At 45.1% G+C, this 18,497-nt stretch overlaps 1 protein-coding gene across 1 annotated transcript in view; it reads left to right on the forward strand.

Annotated features, from left to right (window-relative positions):
* Positions 1–13,706: 13,706 nt before the first annotated feature.
* Positions 13,707–18,497, forward strand: part of LOC136573044 (excitatory amino acid transporter 1-like) — a 124,914-nt gene continuing 120,123 nt past the window's right edge. Inside the window, exon 1 of the mRNA XM_066574166.1 lies at positions 13,707–13,745. The gene's annotated coding sequence lies outside the window, so the exon portion shown is untranslated. The remainder of the gene's footprint in view (positions 13,746–18,497) is intronic.

Below are 18,497 nucleotides of genomic sequence, written 5' to 3' on the forward strand. Positions count from 1 at the left end.
CCCCTTCCCCAGCCATGTGCTTACCTCCACGATCCGAGGAGGAACGGTGCTGAGCCCGGGAGGCATATGAACTTTTCCCACAAGACTTCTGCACTATTGAGCAATTCCAGCAACCTGATTGGTTGTTTGGGGAATCAGCCAACCCAGACAACCAATCAGGTTGCTGGAATTGCTGACTAGTGCAGAAGTCTTGTGGAAAAAGTTCATATGCGTCCGGGTGTGCACTGACATCAGTGAGCAGCACGGCACGCTTCCTCCCTGAGTCCTCTCCTGCGGAACTGAAGAGCAGGGGACTCAGGGGAGAAGGGACCAGCGCTGTCAGTGTGATTACCAGCGGGGAGCTGCGGCACCCCAGCTGGTAATCACTACAGTGGTGAGCGGCCGTCGGCACGCCGCGGGCCACATAACACAAGGCAGCGGGCCGGATTCGGCCCGCGGGCCTTGTGTTTGACACATGTGCCTTAGAGCATAGTCATCTGAACTCACTGGTAACATTGGAGCCAGATAGTGCTCTTCTATGTAGGGGGCATCTCATTGAGGTCAGGGGAAAGAAGGCTTACAGACACTGAATTTCAATGCCTCGGCCTTTTGTTTCCTGACAGATAAGCCACAACCAGAACTATCTGGCTGTGACTTAATTCCCTAAACACACATGCTGAGCCGAACATTCCTGTGTATAAGGGGGGATGGAGGGGGGGGGGCAATATGTGATTGTTCCCAGCAAGAGAAACCAAGTAATCTTGTAGATATGATATCTTTTAATGGCTAACAAAAATACATGATGTTAATGCAAGCTTTTGAACCTATGCAGGGTTCTGCTTCTGGCTTAAATGAAATAGATCTGAAGAGGCATGAATATTTATACACACATACTTATGAAAATGCACAGACATAGATGCGATTAATTTGAACTTAAAAGAATACTAAAGCTGAAAGAGAACGATGAGCCTTATCAATGCCACGTGCTGAGTTCTCAGCGGGATACCACTGATACTATTGTTTCAGCTGGTATCCCACTTGGAGAACACAGCAGGAGTATGAAAAAGAAAGTGCTCCAGCTGTGTTCTGCATACCCTGCTTTTCTTAAAAAAAGTAGGGGGTGCATCTTATACACTGGGGCGTCTTATACACAGAAAAATACGGTATATCATTTTAAAGACAGTTTTTTTTCCTATAGTGCACATGAAAATGGGGATCTGCACCCAAAAATGGATTCCCCCTGTTTGTCCTGTGTTAAGAAACATACCCGTTGTGGCCCTAATCATCTGTCCGTATGCTCAACGGCGCTCAAAATGATAGGAGCAGATGGTGGCTTTCAGAGCAGAAACTTTGCTTGAAGGTGTTCCAGGCCCCATTGCCAACTAGTAAAGCCTTTAAACTGCCAAAATGATAGAGAACCCTCACAAATTGCCCTATTTTCAAAACTAGATCCCTTATCAAATTCATCTAGGGGTGTACTGCATACTTTTATGCCACAGTTTTTGAATGAAACTAAGCAAAGCAGAAGGAAAAAATGTGCTTTTCATTTTTTTGGCAATTGTGTCATTTAACTCCTTCCCTCCCCATGGCGTAAGGGTACGTCATGGGAGCGGGGTACTTCCCGCAAAATGACGTACCCTTACGTCATAGGGATAGCGGAAGATTATAGTGCGAGGTCACTGGTAGCCGGCCTCCCGCTGCGACAGCGGGGGGCATCGGAGATGCGCCCACCCGCCGTTAATCCCTTCCCTGCCGCGATCTAAGTAGGTTGCGTCAGGGAGAGGGTTCACAGAGGGAGCACGCTCCCTCTGTGACTTCAGCCAACTCTCGCAATAACATCGCGAGAGCCCGGCTTGTTGCTATGGCAACAGGACGCCAGATACCGGCGTCCTGTATAGCCATTGCCTAAGATCGAGATTGTAAGCGATAAGGCATGGCAGGAGAGAAGTCCTGCCATGCCTTATCGTAGTGATCTTCAGTCCTGCAGTGTAAGTCCCTCAGAGGGACACAGATTGTGTAAAAAGAAGAGAAAAATGAAGTTCAAAAAATAAAAATGTAAAAAAAAAGTTAAAAAACACTTTTTTAATGCTTTTTCTCATATTAGCATTAAAAAAATCCCACATATTTGGTATCGACGTGTCTGTAACTACACATACAATAAATTGAACATACTTTTTATCCTGCATGGCAAAACGCGTTAAAAAAACGCTACAAAACGCAATAAGGGCGGACATCCACTGGCGTTTTTTTCCCCACTGTGCTGTGAGAGTAAATGAAAAGTCTCGCAGCGCAGTGCAAGAAAAAAAATCGGCATCACGCCGGGATATCGCCAGTCTTTCCAATGGGGCCACCGGCAGCAGCCCTAGCCCCATTCAAAAGATATGGAGAATGCCGCAGACTTCTGCCACAGCTGTGACAGCTGTGGCAGAAGTGCAGAATGATATCCCATTGTTTTCAATCATTGAAAGCAGTGCTTTCTTGCAAGCCCTGCAGTATGAGTATCGGGGAAGGGCTTGAAATATAAGCCCTTCCCTGAAAATCATTAATAAGTGTTACATTTTTTTTTTTATTATTTACTCACCTCTCCGCCTCTCAGACGCATCCTCCGGCTGGCTCCCCGGAACTGCTGTCCAGCACTTTCAGCAGGCGGGGATTTAAAAATCCCTGTCTCCTGAAAGGGCTGTCCTGATTGGCTGAGGGCTCAGTCAATAGCAGCTGGTGCTTAGCTCTTGGCTGAGCGCTCAGCCAATTACAGATAGTGCTTAGCTATTCATTCATGAATACCTAAGATAGTGCTATAGAAGGAAACTCCTGCCACAGCTGTCACAGCTGTGGCAGAAGTCCGTGGCATTCTCCCTATGTTTTCAATGGGGCTAGCGCTGCTGCCGCTGGCCCCATTGAAAACACTGGCGATATGCCGGTTCTATTTCGGCGTCTTTTTTGCGCTGCGAGGCGAGGGTTTTCCCGTGCTCTCGCAGCGCTAGAAAGAAAATATCGTCAGTGGGTGTCCACCCTAAAAGTGATTAAAAAACCGGATGTACCCCAAAATGGTACCAGTAAAAACTACAGCTCATCTCGCAAAAAATAAGCTCCGTCCATTGCAAAATAAAAAAGTTACAGGACTTTGAATGCAGTGAGTTTAGAAAAAAAAGGGGTTTTATTGTGGAAAAGTGGAAAAACCTAAAAAAAATAAGCATTTTGGTATCGTTGTAACTGTACCATCCCACAGAAAAAAATGGATTGTGTCATTTATGCTGCATAATTAACGCTTAAAAAAAAAATCTGTGGCAGAATTGATGCGTTTTCTCTCCCTGTGATCATTAAAAAAATTATAAAAGTTTTACAATATAGTCTATGTACCCAAAAATGGTACCAATAAAAACTACAGTTCGCCACGCAAAAAACAAGCCCTTATACGTCTGCATCGACAGAAAAATAAAAAAGTTATGGCTTGAAAAATGGAGATGAAAAAATACCAAAAATCGTTTGGTCCTCAATGCCAAAATAGGCCATGTCATTAAGGGGTTAAAAACAGGGTTTTTTTTGCACAACACAAATATAAATTAAGACTTGCACCCCAAAATGTATCCCCATGCTTGTCCCGTGTTCAGAAACATACCCATTGTAGCCCCCATCTGCTTACTGAACACATGGCTAGGCCTGTAACGGAAGGAACACCCTTTGACTTTCAGGGCACAACTGAATGAATTCCAAGTACCATTGCTAAATTGTAGAGCCATCAAGCTTCCAAAATTATAGAGCACCCCCCACAAGTGACCCAATTTTGAAATCTAGACCCCTTAGCCCATTTATCTAGGTGCATTCTGAGCATTCTGACCCCACATTTTTTTTTGCAAAATGTATTATAAAGCAGGTGAAAAAGAAATACAATTTTTTTTTCTGAAATGTCACTTTCATTACAGTTTTATTTGTTTTAAGCAAACTGTTGGTAGCCGGGAGCAAGGAGATTTTACACTTCCCGGGCTCAATCTGGCTTCTGCGCATGCGTCTACCATTTTGCCGGCAGGGCAAATTCACAGAAGTCAGATGAAAATATCATGGGGGCCTTGGGTGGGTAGTTTCATTTTCCCTCATGTATCAGATCTGTGAGGGGAGATGAAACTTTAACTTTTTAAACCTTTATTTTAACTTTTACGTGATCGTAGTTATCCGTTAAATAACGATGATCATTGGACCGGGGACCACACACCACGGCTCCCGGTGACATCTCTAGGCTCTCGGCTACTTCCAGAAGCTGAAAGCCGGGAGCTGTCACATTCCCTGACCCCACAGTGTTATTCTACACGGCCATGTTGACTAAAGCCCAGACACCCAGGACATGAAAACATGTATGATTGGTCACTAAGGAGTTAAAGGGCCACTCCAGTGAAATTTTTATTTTATTTATTATGTAGCTTTTCCCCCCAGTATATATAAATCACCAAATATTGCTGCAGTGAGCTGGACCAGACCTAGGAGTGAGGGCAGCAAAAAAGAAGCTAGGCTGCATGGTGGCACCACTGCTCCTCTCCGAGGAAAAGATGCACTTCTGGTGTGATGCTACACAGGAGTGAAGGGTAGTTGTCAAATTTGTGACGTCAGTCTATATACAGATCTAGATCTGTGCTGGACAAAATAATAATAATTGAGAAAAATATCTCAGTGCAGATGGTAAATGGTGGAAAGGGACTCCAGGAGGCAGAATTAATGGTGAAAACATGGAACAGTTTATTGCTTTACAACCAGAACAGACTTCAGCTTTCTCAGTGCAATTCTTTGTACAATTCAGTTACCTTACGATGCAATTTCTTTAGGCAATTCTCAGTAGTTAGAACACATGCAGGCATAAAATTTAGACTTGCTATCTGGACACAAACTGGCTTTTAACAGTAATAAAGCATGGGATTTCTTTCTGTCCTCTATGCTTAGCCCTCCTGCTTTTCTCTATTTAGTGTTTCTTCTATTCTTCCAAGTTTCTAGATTCTATCTGAGTGCATTACAGTTACTTTAGGTCTTGGCTGAAGTTTATCTATTAGTTTCCTTTCTTTGCTTTTCTAGTAGGCATTACACCACTTTAGGTACTCACACTTGTCCTCCTTTCCACCGCACTGGTTGGCTTCCTTACTGTGACTCTCTCTGTTTTGCAACCTCCTCTGGTCTTCTCTGCAGAGTGAAGTTCCACAGATCCCCCAAGACCACAACCAACCTACCTGATTAACTCCACCTCTTTTCTGCTATCAGCCAACCCAGGTGATGGATCTTTCTCATGCCTCTAAACATAGGTTGCACTTTACTGGGCAAAGTGTGATTGACCTACATTACGTTGAACCTCCCCTTTTTCTCCTCACATGGTTATGTGATCTCATTTTTAACCAGCTCAGATCTACTTGGGTTTATGGTTTTACAAATTAGTCAGTTTTGCAGACAGCATAACTCTTGTAGTGATATTACATCGACCCTTTCACGGAAGCTCCTTAGAAAGTGTCAGAGGGTGACTGTTTCAGGTTCAGGGTCTTCCCCTTCAACTGGAAGGAATGGTAAGGTGGTATCAAGAGCAGTATGTCATTCTGGCTCTGAAACTGGGATGGATAGGCCCAGCTTTTTAGTGTTACTGTGGTGCCCCTGTGCACAACAAGGGCACCAACAAGGATTCATGACCTGATTCTGGCCAGTCCAGTTCAGGAGAGAGCATGGTTTGCTGTAACAGCCCGAAGGCTCCATGGTAGCTCACAAATCGTTCATGGGCAGACATATTTGCTATTACCAGTAAACTTTAATGAACAAATACAGCTAGAAAAACAACACAATTCCCATTCCTGGGTTTCTGTCTTGACCGTAAATGGATCAGTAGGCGCAAGTCTCTTTCCCATACAACAGGAATCTTGAATAAGCTGTTATGGTCTGAGCAAGGGGAGAGGGAGCAAGATAGCAGCAGGGCCTTGAGGTGCTTGTAACACGTATCACACAAAGGACTTACTGCTCACAGGGCAGCACAACAGGGGGACACCAAAAACACATCTATCCTCTTCCAGCAGAGCAGCCACACTCCACCCTTTTGATTTTGGATATCAGGTTTTCCCACTCAGGCTGGCCACTCCTTACTCTCACCACCACTTAAAGCCACAAGACCCAGCAGAACATATCAAGAATGGTAAAACAAAAAGCAAACCATACCTACTTACAGGGGCTCACAGACACTCCTATCACAGTTATCAATGTTGATCCCACAGCTCCTGTCACACAATTATAACAGAGAAGATCACAGCTCATCACTGTATTACTTATGGTCTGTAGCTTATTTAGGTGAATACAGAAGGTAATGGAAGTGTTCCTCATCAGACAGAGATGGTACAGGCTGTAGAATGTGATGATGTGCTGTTGCATTATGGGATTGATAGTACAGAATAGTGAAAGTGAAAGCAGGGAGAAATATCAGCATTAAGATGTTGCATGATGAGCCTCAGACAGGAGGCTGCACTATACATAGGAAACATCCAGATTGTGACAGGCAATCAGATGAGGGGGCAGGAATGGAAAAATGTGTTTTTACCAGAGTGGCCCTTTAAACATAAAGGTGTTAAATGGACACTATAATTTTCCACAATTAATACTCATCTAACAGCTTATGTGTGTTATCAATCTTGTAATATACTTGCATTCAGGAGTGTAACTATAGTGAATGCAGGGAATGCGGTTGCACCCGGGCCTAGGAGCCTTAGGGGGTCCATAGGGCCTCTGTTCTCCATATAGGGACCCCAGTACTATGAATAAAGCATTATAGTTGGGGGCCCTGTTACAAATTTTGTATTGGGGCCCAGAAACTTCAAGTTACACCTCTGCTTGCATTATTTGGTTTTGAAAATCGAATTTGAAGTGTCTGTTATTAGGGGTCTCCTAGTAACTCTGCAGTCTACCGCCTGTCGTTATACATTTAGCTTCTTTAGTAACAGGAACATGGGGACACTGTTAGTTACTACATGCAACAGAGGGGTGGGCATTCAGATACTTCCCTGCTGCTGATTAGAGTAGGGCTGTGCAAGACAGCATGGGAAGTGTGGGAGAGGAGGTCCCGGGCAATACAGTACTAGTAGAATGACTACCCAGAACCCACCTCATCTGTAAGGCTGTATTCACACCGGGAAGTGCAATATCGGTTCAAGAAACTTGGACCAATATCGCACTTCTAACCCTATGACTTTGTGAGGAAAATGCATTGCTGCTAGAAAATAATGGGCGCTATCATCCAAAAAATAGGACATCCTGCAAGAGTAAAATCATCCATGTAAATACAGCCATTGCAAATAATGGGTTTATATCCATGAGAGTTTTGTGTGTCTTGCATAAAACTCGTGCGAGAATATCAGCCGTGTGAATAAAATATAAAAATCTACATGGAAAACTAATTTGGGCGCAAATAGCAACAAAGCAACGGCCAAGAATGACCTGGGCTACTTTAGAAACTATTTTGAAAACATGTCTCCGCTTTAATATTTCGAAAGAGAATATCTAATTGTCCTTCATCAGCTGATTTTTCACATAATCTTCCCAACGGCAAATGTTTTTTAGCACTATAGCAGAATGCTTTGCGCCCATCAGATCCTTAGGCTGTGTTCACACGGCCGAGAAAATTGCTTTTCTGAGATTCACAAATATGAACCCCATTCTTTTGAACAGAGTCATGCATATGTCCTATATTTTCACTTTCCAAGTACAATGAGAGGTTTCCCCATTACAAAACAATGGGAAACACTTGCAGATCCCCCAACACGGCTGAAAGCCATGCTGGAGGATCGCTACTACACAGAAGTGATGGGAGGCTGTGAAACATGCACTTGCCCATGTGAAATTAGCCTAAGGAACCTTTCACATAGGATTGAATACACCCTTCTGCGGAATATTCAGCCCCAAAATATGAACTGCTTACGTGAATTTTGGTGCGGAATAGAAAATAGCGGAATCCTGATCGCAATTCCACATCTAAATCTACAGTTAGCTGTGCGTATTTTGGTGCGGAATTCAGGGATGGCGTATTCTACAATGCCAGATGTACAGAATATTATGCCCTGGGTAAAAGTTCCCCAAGGATCATTCTTTAGAATTTACCAGTTCTGTTAAATTTAAACCTATATGATTCAGAGCTTGACGGACACTGGAGCCCCCAAACCCGTCCTCCTTCATTTCTCCACACTTCGCGTAATCACTGGGGACATAAACAGACAATCCGCAGAGTTTTATAAAGAAACTTCCAGCTTGTTGTAGGAGTTCCCCGCACCATGTAAAGGGGCTTTATAAATCCCCTCCGCACAGCTTGTACTGTAAATGCTGGAGGATCCTGTGTTTTACACACATTATTCTCACATCCTGCCGATCAAATGTTATTGCTTGTGGAAGCTGTGTCTAGTGTACTTCTCCCTTCTAGTGGCAACTGCAGAGGAAAATGGCATTATATGGTGAGCACTGAAATAAATGGCTGCCCCGCTAATGCACAGATAGTCTGGGTCCACCATAGCAGGGCTTCTTCACACGGGCGTACTTGTGTGCGCAATACACAGAGCATAGAACCCTTTGATTTTAATAGGTTTATTCTCATTTCTGATTTTGCATGCACATTTCTAATGTGCACAAAAAAATAGGATATACTCTATTTTCCTGCACATACAAGTCTATGGGAGGTGCACAAATGCGCGCTCAACGTGTGCGCAATTCACTGTGAAGTTTTTACTGGAAAAAGTACATATTTGGCCTTCATTAGTCTAAATAGTCATTTATATCAAGGTGTGTTCATCTGCTCCGTGCAAATGAACATGTCCTGCGTGCGCAAGAAGTGCATTACAATGCACCGATATGAGTGCAAATCAACTTTGTTCATTATGCAAATATGTTGTGCTGAAGCGTGCGCATTTGCGCATACGCTCGCATGAAGTAGCCCTTAGATTAGTTTCACACAGCCCAGAAACTTTCGCAACATCTATATGTTGAGGGACACATGTCCTATTGTCTCATGTCCTATCTTTTTGTGTTCCAAAGAACACGGCGCCTATTGCAGCGTCCTGTAGGGTGACCGCGGACACAGGGCATAAGTTGAGGAGCTGAGAGGGCAAGATGGACACTGGTCACGGTGGCACTTACCACGCTCCCTCCCGGAGGGACACACGTGGCCTTGGCCAGGGCAGCGCTGGGCCTCTTATGGGCACCCCTCAGAAAGGGATGCCCAATAACTTTGCGAACAATAGGGGTTGTCACGGGTGATGCCACCATTCCATTACTCACTGGAAAGACCCTCGGCCATATAGGAACAGTAGGATTAAAGTACCCCTATGCAGTGATGCCGAGGCGCAAGACTGCCATGTAGGAACAGCAAGATTAAAGTACCTCTGCGTGGGGATTTGGCCTTAACTCACCAACATCACGCTGTCTCTCTCTTGGGGTTCACTACTCCACGGTCACTGGCATACAGATATTTGGGAACAGCTCTTCCTCCTCCATTCTTCACCACATGGGAGTTGAAGGTACCCCCATGTGGCTGGCACTCTCAATGGAACTCCCAGGATCAAAGAACCTCAAAAAGCTCTCATCACACCCAAAGCACTCATATCTATATCTTCACTCACACCATGTGATGAGACAAATTGATACATTGCAAGCATCTCCTACTCTCTTGCAAACACTCCTTATTTGCTGCAGTTGTGCAATACACATAACAGAATGACAATACACTTTTGCACAGCGCACCTACAAAAAACATTACATGTATGACACTTATGGAGGGGCCAGCAACATAGATTTCTGGCCACTACAGTTCCCCCTACTTAAAATAAGCCCACCCCGGTGCCTTCAAAGCAGAGTGTAATATCCAGAGTTAGACTATCTTCAGTATTCTACTTCTGTTTCACCGTAAGGACTTCTGTGCAGTCACAGAGTGTTCAAGGTGAAACCTTTAAACACAGCTCCTACCCCCTGGTTACCTATGTGTAGGATAAACCTATTCCTGCTATACTGAAACTAACGGAGAATGTCACTTTCTGAGTCTAGTTTGGGTTTATGACAGCGTGTAAGGAATATGACTTGCAAGTGCATTTAAAGTTTTCTACTAGGCTGAACAGAATTCAGGAACCACTAGTATCTCCATGGAGCACATACATAACGCTTCTCTTCACAGACAAAAGGAATGAGGCAAGTGGAATGAACATCACTTCCTCTGGAAAAAGACTGAAAAACACAGTGACTAAAACGGCAAAATAGAGAAGGATGACTGGCAGGAAAAAAACAAGAGAAGAGTGGAATGACCATCACTCTCCCTGAAAAAGACTAGACTACGGAACAGGTGATAGCTTAAGTCAATATTCCCTGACCATGACTAAAAAAAAAGGAAGAAAATTGGTGAAAGGGATGCCCCGCTTACTGAGACAGACTAGGACGGAGGACTAACACGGAGACACAACATGGGGACACATAAACCTCCTGTCATACACATAAATCATGCATACCATGCATGCAGTTTCATTTACACCAGGACATTTCTAAATGATCATTTTTCATACATTTTTTCTTTATAAATGAACTTTATAAATTAGTTTAAATAGAGAGAAAAATATGTCAGCATGTTCAACTAACTTTCTCCTGCGCATGACCTAAACGTTGCATAACATAAATAACTTTCAATATGAAAAACATTACTATGCAAAAGTAATAAAATGTGTGAGTCCTTTTTATAAAAAAAACAGGGCTTAACGGGAGAAAAACAAGAGTCTCTTACAAAAATAGTCCATCTTTTAAAACTGAAAGTGGTTATGGGGCTGAAGCAGGGTTGCAATCACTTCCTTCTGTACCTCTTCACCCTTGGAATCAGTAATGGTCACAGCGGATTACAATCTGTCACTTACGGGAACTTCCACCACCAAACGTCCTGAAGAGCTGTTTTGCAAACCCGGTGGATCTCTTCATCATTGTCGGACACAACAGAACTGGTGGTGCAAAGAGAAGCCTGCATGGAGTCTCCCTTCGACGAAGATGTGTCCTAGATTAGGATAGGAGAAATGGCAGGTCTCCGCTGAGGTAGTTGCAGAGGCGGGTTAGGTACCGGTTGTCGGCTACCCACAAAATTAAAGGAGAACTTGTGGTCCTTGAACTCGATCACAAAACTTTTCAACAGTTCTGGGATATAGTCTCTCAGCATGGCATTGCGGCGATGGATGAGTATCGAAGGAGGGTATTCCGCTTGGGTGGTGACGTTGTCTTTCCTGAAGGTATACAGGAGGCGAAGAGATTCTGCAACATCTCCGAACTCTGGTGACAGCATCAGATGGCGGAGAGGTTACCGAGCTGCTGGGTAGATGTAGAAGCTGGGGATTTTCTTCCCAGTAGTAAGGTTGTCTTCTGGGAGATGCTCCGGTTGCAGCATCTCCGGTAGGGCTCCGGTTGCAGCATCTCTGGTAGCCATAGGTGTCTGTACACTGGATCCATCTTACATGGGCATCTGATTCAAGGAGTCTGCAGCCTCAGGTAACTCCTAGCCATGGGGGCTGTCTTGGGAATCACGCCAAATACTGCTAATGGGGGTAGTCCTCCCCTTTGGGCACAGCCAGGGTGCGGGCTCTTTGGCGCCAAATGTCTGACAGGAAGGTTTTGTCAGGAACAAGTGAGAGAGATGAGAGGGATGGCAGTTGGGCGCCATTTTGAGCGGTTTTGGCGGGAACAGTTGGTGCGGACATTTGCAATTCCCTGAACTGTTGTATCACTTCAAACACTCTTCTTTTCTTTAGTACGCCTGCTTTATTGCAGGCAAACTGGTGTGGCACAGAGGATGAATACTGGTCACAGTGACACTTACCACAGTCTGGAAAGACCCTCGGTGGTAAATAATTGAGCCGCAGACTGGAGTAACGTACCACAGGTCCCTGGGAACGGTCATGGCTTGGCAAAACTTCTACTTCGTATAAACACTGGGTGTAAAGCACAGTTTACACAGAACGGACGTGCAGGCAGACAACAATATTATAATACCTCTACACGGTGATCCCTACGCACAGGACGGCCGTGTAGGAACTGCAAGATTAAAGAAGCTCTGCATGGGGATTTGGCCTTAACTCCCCACCAACACAGTCATGCTCTCTGTCTCTTAGGGCTCACTACTCCACAGTCACTGGCATGCAGATATTCAAGAACAGCTCTTCCTCCTCCATTCTACACCACATGGGAGTTGAGGGTACTCCCATGTGGCTGGCACTCTCAATGGAACTCCCAGGATCGAAGAACCAAAAGCTCAAAAAGCTCTCGACACACCAAAAGCACTCATATTTATATCTTCACTCACACCATGAGACAAGACAAATTGATACATTGCAAGCATCTCCCAGTCTCTTGCAAACACTTAACTTCATTTGCTGCAGCTGTGCAATACACATCACAGAATGACAAGACCCTTTTGCACAGCGCAAATACAAAAGACACGACATGCATGACACTTATGGAGGGGCCAGCAACATAGACTTCTGGCCACTACACCATTGTTTTCCATGGGACAGTAAAGCACATCCTACGGCGTGCGATGCGCACATGAGTGAGATTCGAGGTTTCCCATTGAAAACAATGGGAAACACTTGTCGATCCGCATCACCATGAAAACACACATTGGCAAGCGCGATATCAGAGGATCTTTCCACTCTTCGGGTGGATTCAGATGAACGTATATCGGCTGGGTTATCACGCCCAGCCGATATACGTCGTCTCTCTCTGCAGGGGGGGAGGCTGGAAGAGCCAGGAGCAGTCCTCTGAGATCCCGCCCCCTCTCTGCCTCCTCTCCACCCCTTTGCACTATTTGCAATGAGGAGAGGAGGGGCGGGGGCGGGGCCAATTCACGGAACTTAGCCCCGCGCCCGTCCCGCCTCCTTTCATTGCAAATAGTGCAGAGGGGCAGAGAGGGGGCGGGAGCTCAGTTCCTGCTCCTGGCTCTTCCATCCTCCCCCCCCCCCCCTGCAGATGACGACACCGTATATCGGCTCGGCATAAAAACCGAGCCTATATACGGTCGTCTGAATCCACCCCTCCACATAGAGCAGGGAGGTGCCCAAATGAGGGATCTGCTCAACGACATTCATGTGATGTGATAGGGCACAGGGAATGTTGTACACAGACAACTCTTGTAACCGGTACGCATTTACAGTACAAACCGCAAGGACGAGAGTTCAAAAATTTTAACCCCATGCAATAGAGAATTTTCCCCCCAGAATCCGCAGCGTGACGGTTTATATTGCAGATTTTTGCTGCGGATTTGAAGCCTTGAGAAGGAATATTTCCAGTGGTTTTTGTATAAAAAAAAAATAATTGACCGTCTCTGAAGGAAGCGATTTGTGGTTTTTGTCTGCTTGGCACACTTCTGGTGTAAATATTAATGTTGTTGCCTACACCAATATATAAAATGTTGGATTAAAAACTTCCGTGCGGTTGACATGATAGATGAATAACAGCGACACAACCTGTTCGATGCAAAATGCTAGAATAAAGCATGGGGTTGTGAGCGGCAGGTAGGTAAGTCTCCAGAGCGTGACGTCGAAGCCCCTGTATTGTAAGTCGTGTACGGGAGCACAGCGACCTCATAACTGCATTATAAATGGATGCAAAGAAGCGCTTAAGATTACACACTATTATGCAAAGTAGTTAAGATTAATTTGGCAGTGAAGGGGTTACACCCACAGTCCACTCCTCCACCCTTTTGCTTCCAGCTACACAAGTTCTCCTGCTTCCATATGGTGCGCTCCGCTGTCACTGTGAGTATGCAGCTGTGTGTGATAGGATTGTGTGGATGAACTGATTTACTGTTCTTTATAGTCTTACTGGCCGTGGAGTTCTTGTGTTTTCTTGCCTGTAAATGATGCATTTTACTCTTGTAGTAATAGCCATGTGCTCTGTAGCCTCGCTGACTATCATGATGTCAGATAGGCACACGTCTTACACATCCACATAGCCAGCTCTGACTACGGGAGTGTATAATGGCTCTAATTGTAAGATATTGGTCTGACAATCACATGGTCCTGACTTTCCCGTAGATCTGTAGGATCGCGTTATGTGATGGTCGCTAGAGACATCCTGGCACTGGACAGAAATCTGCGCACCTACATGCCAGCACAGCACAGTACCGGGTATTGCAGCCCTCGCCTTTCTTAGTAGGATAATATTAGATAATTGCAGCCAGTTATTTAATGAAATGTTGTCTAAATGTACCCCACCCCCCAAAAAATATCTTTAGTGGCCACTTTTTGGACCTCTAGACCACGGGGCGCAATGTTTTGTGGTGTGAGAGCTGCGTTGTAGTAGTATTTTCCCACAAGGAGCCACAATAATGTCCCCTTCCTGCAGTAACAGATTTTCCCTCACAGCATCAACGCTACCTGCATGCAGTAACCTAGTAATAGGCTGTTAGGCTGAAAAAAGCCCCATGTCCATCCAGTTCAGACTATTACCCCCAAGGTTGATCCAGAGGAAGGCAAAAAAAAACCAATGAGGTAGAAGCCAATTTTCCTCTTCCTCTTCTACTCTTGTATCGTATCACCATCACTGCGTCCTCAGGAGAGAGGTCCATAGTCTCACTGCTCTTATGGCCCTTTTTGACACAATTTTCGCTCAAAAATTGCTCAAAGCCGTCTTTTGAGCGATAATGGTATCTAACTGCACTGACACTGTGCAGCTTTGGTTAAGCAGTCGCTGATCGTTGTCCTTCAGCATGCTGAAAGATCAGTTATCAGGAATTCACAGCGGGATACAGCTGATACTATTGTTCTTCATACCCCGCTCGCAACGCTGCGCTGTATAACAGTCAGCGTCCCGCTTGTCTTCTGCATCCTCCGCTTGGAGCGCTCGGCTGTATAACAGGGAACAGCTGGATGCAGAAGACAAGCAGCCCCGCTTGTCTTCTGCATCCTCCACTTAGAGGGCAAGGTGATCGCTCAATGTTTACGCAATCACCCTACGCTGTAAAAAAGCACACAACGATTGTCATTCAAAAATCGCTCTAAACCAGCCTTTACAATAAAGAAACCCCTTCTATGTTGTGTTGAAACCTGCTTTACTCCAGATGCAGAGTGCGCCCCCTTGTTACAGTCCTGGGTATAAATAGATGATGGGAGAGATCTCTGTACTGACCCCTGATATATCTATACATAGTTATTAGAGCGCCCTCTTGTTACAGTCCTGGGTATAAATAGATTATGGGAGAGATTTCTGTACTGACCCCTGATATATCTATCTATAAATGGTTATTAGAGCGCCCCCTTGTTACTGTCCTGGGTATAATAAATGATGGGAAAGATCTCTGTGTTGTCTCCTGACATATCTTTACATTGTTATTAGAGCGCCCCCTTGCTACAGTCCTGGGTATAATTAGATGATTGGAGTGATCTCTGTCCTGACCTCTGATATATAATTTCTCTACTGTCAAAGTTGCATTGCACCGCACGAAAATCATGTTTTCATGCAATGCAACAGAGAAGAAGGCTCCATAGGGAAACAAGAGCTACAAAAACCTCACAAGTCACATGCATATCGGGAAACCTGCAAGGTTTTTGACTTGCAATGTCGCAGGCTAAAAACATTGCAAACGTGAAGGAACCCATAGGAAAACATGGGCTTCACATACAAGTGATTTGTAGCATTGTTGCAACGCGTGACTTTGTAGCCCATGTGAACGAGGCCTTAAGTTTGCAGTTAACTAAAACCCCCCTGAAGTCCTTTTCCGTGTCAGCATTCCCCAGTGGTTTCCCATTTAGGCCTCATGTCCACGGGCCCGCACACATAGGGCCAGAAAATACATTATACTCACCTGTCTGCATGTACGCGGGTCTCCTCTATGCAGGCCGGATCTTCTTTCTTCTGCATGGCAGATGCGTTTGGGATGCCGGTGGTGCGCTGCGCATATGTGCTGTGCCGTATTTTTTTTTCCCTTTAACTTTTGTTTTCCTGCGGCAAGGACGCAGAGACCGCTGCATCTGTGCTGCGGATCCGGACGGCTTCCTTTGGCTTTAATGGAAGCCACTGGAGCCGTCCGTGTGGGAGAACCGCTTAAATATGGAGCATGGTGCGGTTGTTTTCCCGCACATGCGATCCGTGCGATGGGGAAAAATTACATCCGCAGGCATTTAATTACCTGCGCATGCCCAATGATTCCCTATGGGCGCGGATCGCATGCGCGGGAGACCCGTGCAGATTTTGTAAATCCATTTATGACGTGGACATGAGGCCTTAGAGTGTAATGGTGATATGGATTTTCCTGCCCATGTGCAGAACCTTACATTTATCAGTGTTACACTACATTTCCCACCTTTCTGGCCCCATTGTATCCAGATCCTCTTGCAGCCGCATTCTATCCTCTCTTACCGTATATACCGGCGTATAAGACGACTTTTGAACCCCGAAAAATCTGCTCTGCAGTCGGGGGTCGTCTTATGCGCCGGTAATACAAAAAAAAAAAGTGTAAAAAAAAAAAATCATTACTCACCTCCCCCGGCGTTCTGTCGCGCTCCGGCAGGATGTCGCTCGCTCCTCGTCCCCGGCGCAGCATTGCTTTCTGAATGCGGGGCTTGAAATCCCCGCTTCCAGAAAGCTAATACACACGCCGTCAGCCGGTACAGCTATTCAATGACAGCATTGAATGGCTGTGATTGGCTGAAGGCGCACGTGGCTTCAGCCAATCACACCCATTCAATGATGTCATTGAATAGTGTGATTGGCTGAAGCCACGTGCGCCTTCAGCCAATCACAGCCATTCAATGCTGTCATTGAATGGCTTTAACTGGCTGACGGCGTGTGTATTAGCTTTCTGGAGGCGGGGATTTCAAGCCCCGCATTCAGAAAGCAATGCTGCGCCGGGGACGAGGAGCGAGCGACATCCTGCCGGAGCGCGACAGAACGCCGGGGGAGGTGAGTACAGATTTTTTTTTTCTCCACTGTAATACCGGCGTATAAGGTGAAAGTTGGGGGGTCGTCTTATACGCCCCGTCGCCTTATACGCCGGTATATATGGTAGGTTAATTTCTTTACATAGTTTTTTATCATCTGCAAATATTGATATTTTACTGCACAATCCTTCTACTAGGTCATTAATAATGATATTAACAACAGCATACACTGTGTCATTATTTAAGAAGCTAGGCCAAAATGCAGAGTATGAAAAAGTAGCTTGTAGAACCGTTATCTTTAGGTCTCATGTCCGCGGCATGCATGGAATCCGCAGTGGAAGACCTGTGTGCCAGTGCGGAAATTTTTAAACGTTTGCTGGAAATGGCGGATGCAATTTTTTGTTTTTCCCGTGCAGATGCACTGCGAGTCATCTGCACGAAAAAATCCGCAATCCCACCTCCAAGCCTTTTCCCCACCTCCCTAATTGATTTTCCTTCAAATTTGCTGTGCCTCCGCAATTGTATTTGCAGATGCACTGTGGATCGTCTGCACCCATTGACTTTTATTGCGTTGCGGATGCCAATGCTTCCCTATGGGCACTTTGAATTGCAGATCTTCCGCATGGGTGACCTGTGTGAATTCCGCAAATCAAATCCGCCTGTGGACATTGGGACTTAGCAGCAATAACTTGAAGTAATTATTTTCTTCATGATTTTAGCGATCTTTCACATCATTCTAGAGAAATTTGGCCAAAGCTTCTTTACAATATTGCTTCAGCTCATTGAGGTCGTTTATATACGACTGTTAAGGCTGGTTTACACGGGCCGATGATCATTCAAAGATCGCTCAAATGGTCTTAGCAACAATTAAGTGTGCAAATGAAGCCTTTGCTAAATGCAGTTAATAGCCCCAGGCTATTATCTGAGCTCATATCCTTTGTTCTCCACGGGGAAACAATGCTATCAGCACTCCCCGTGGAGAACTTCTGATAAAAGTGAAGGACGATTTTAAGGTTAGCTTGAATGTAACGATCAGCTAACAGTTACGGAAAAGCGGACAATGGGCGCACATTTACATGCACCGATTATTGCTAAAACGATCGTCGATTAGCGGTTTTGTTTTTTTTTAGCTATCATCGGCTGGTGTAAATGGGCCTTTAAGGTCCCACCGTGGCATTTCAGTTGAGTTGAGGTCTGGACTTTGGACAACAGCAACACCTTCATTCTTCTCTGATGTAGATTTTCTGGTGTATTGGGACTCTCGCATGCCCCACTTTTGGCCAAGCTTTAGCTTTTAGATTGATGGCCTCAGATTTGACTCTAGAATTTTTTGGTATACAGAGGGGAGTTCCTGGTCGACTCAACGACTGCAAGGTGCTGTGGCTGCAAAACAAGCCTGAATCATCTCTTCTCACCACTCTGCTTGATGGAATGAGGCATTTGTGCTGATATGCTGTGTTTGGTTTTCGCCAACCATGGTGCTGAGCATTATGGCCAAACACCTCCACTTCCATCTTATTTGTCCAAAAGACATTGTTTAAGAAGTCTTTTATTAGTTCAGATGCAATTTTTGCCGTACTACCATGTTCTTTTTAGAAAAAGAAAAGGTTTCCTACTGGCAACCCCTCC

The sequence above is a fragment of the Eleutherodactylus coqui genome, chromosome 7 (assembly GCF_035609145.1).
Source record: "Eleutherodactylus coqui strain aEleCoq1 chromosome 7, aEleCoq1.hap1, whole genome shotgun sequence".
NCBI classification, from domain to species: Eukaryota; Metazoa; Chordata; class Amphibia; order Anura; family Eleutherodactylidae; genus Eleutherodactylus; species Eleutherodactylus coqui.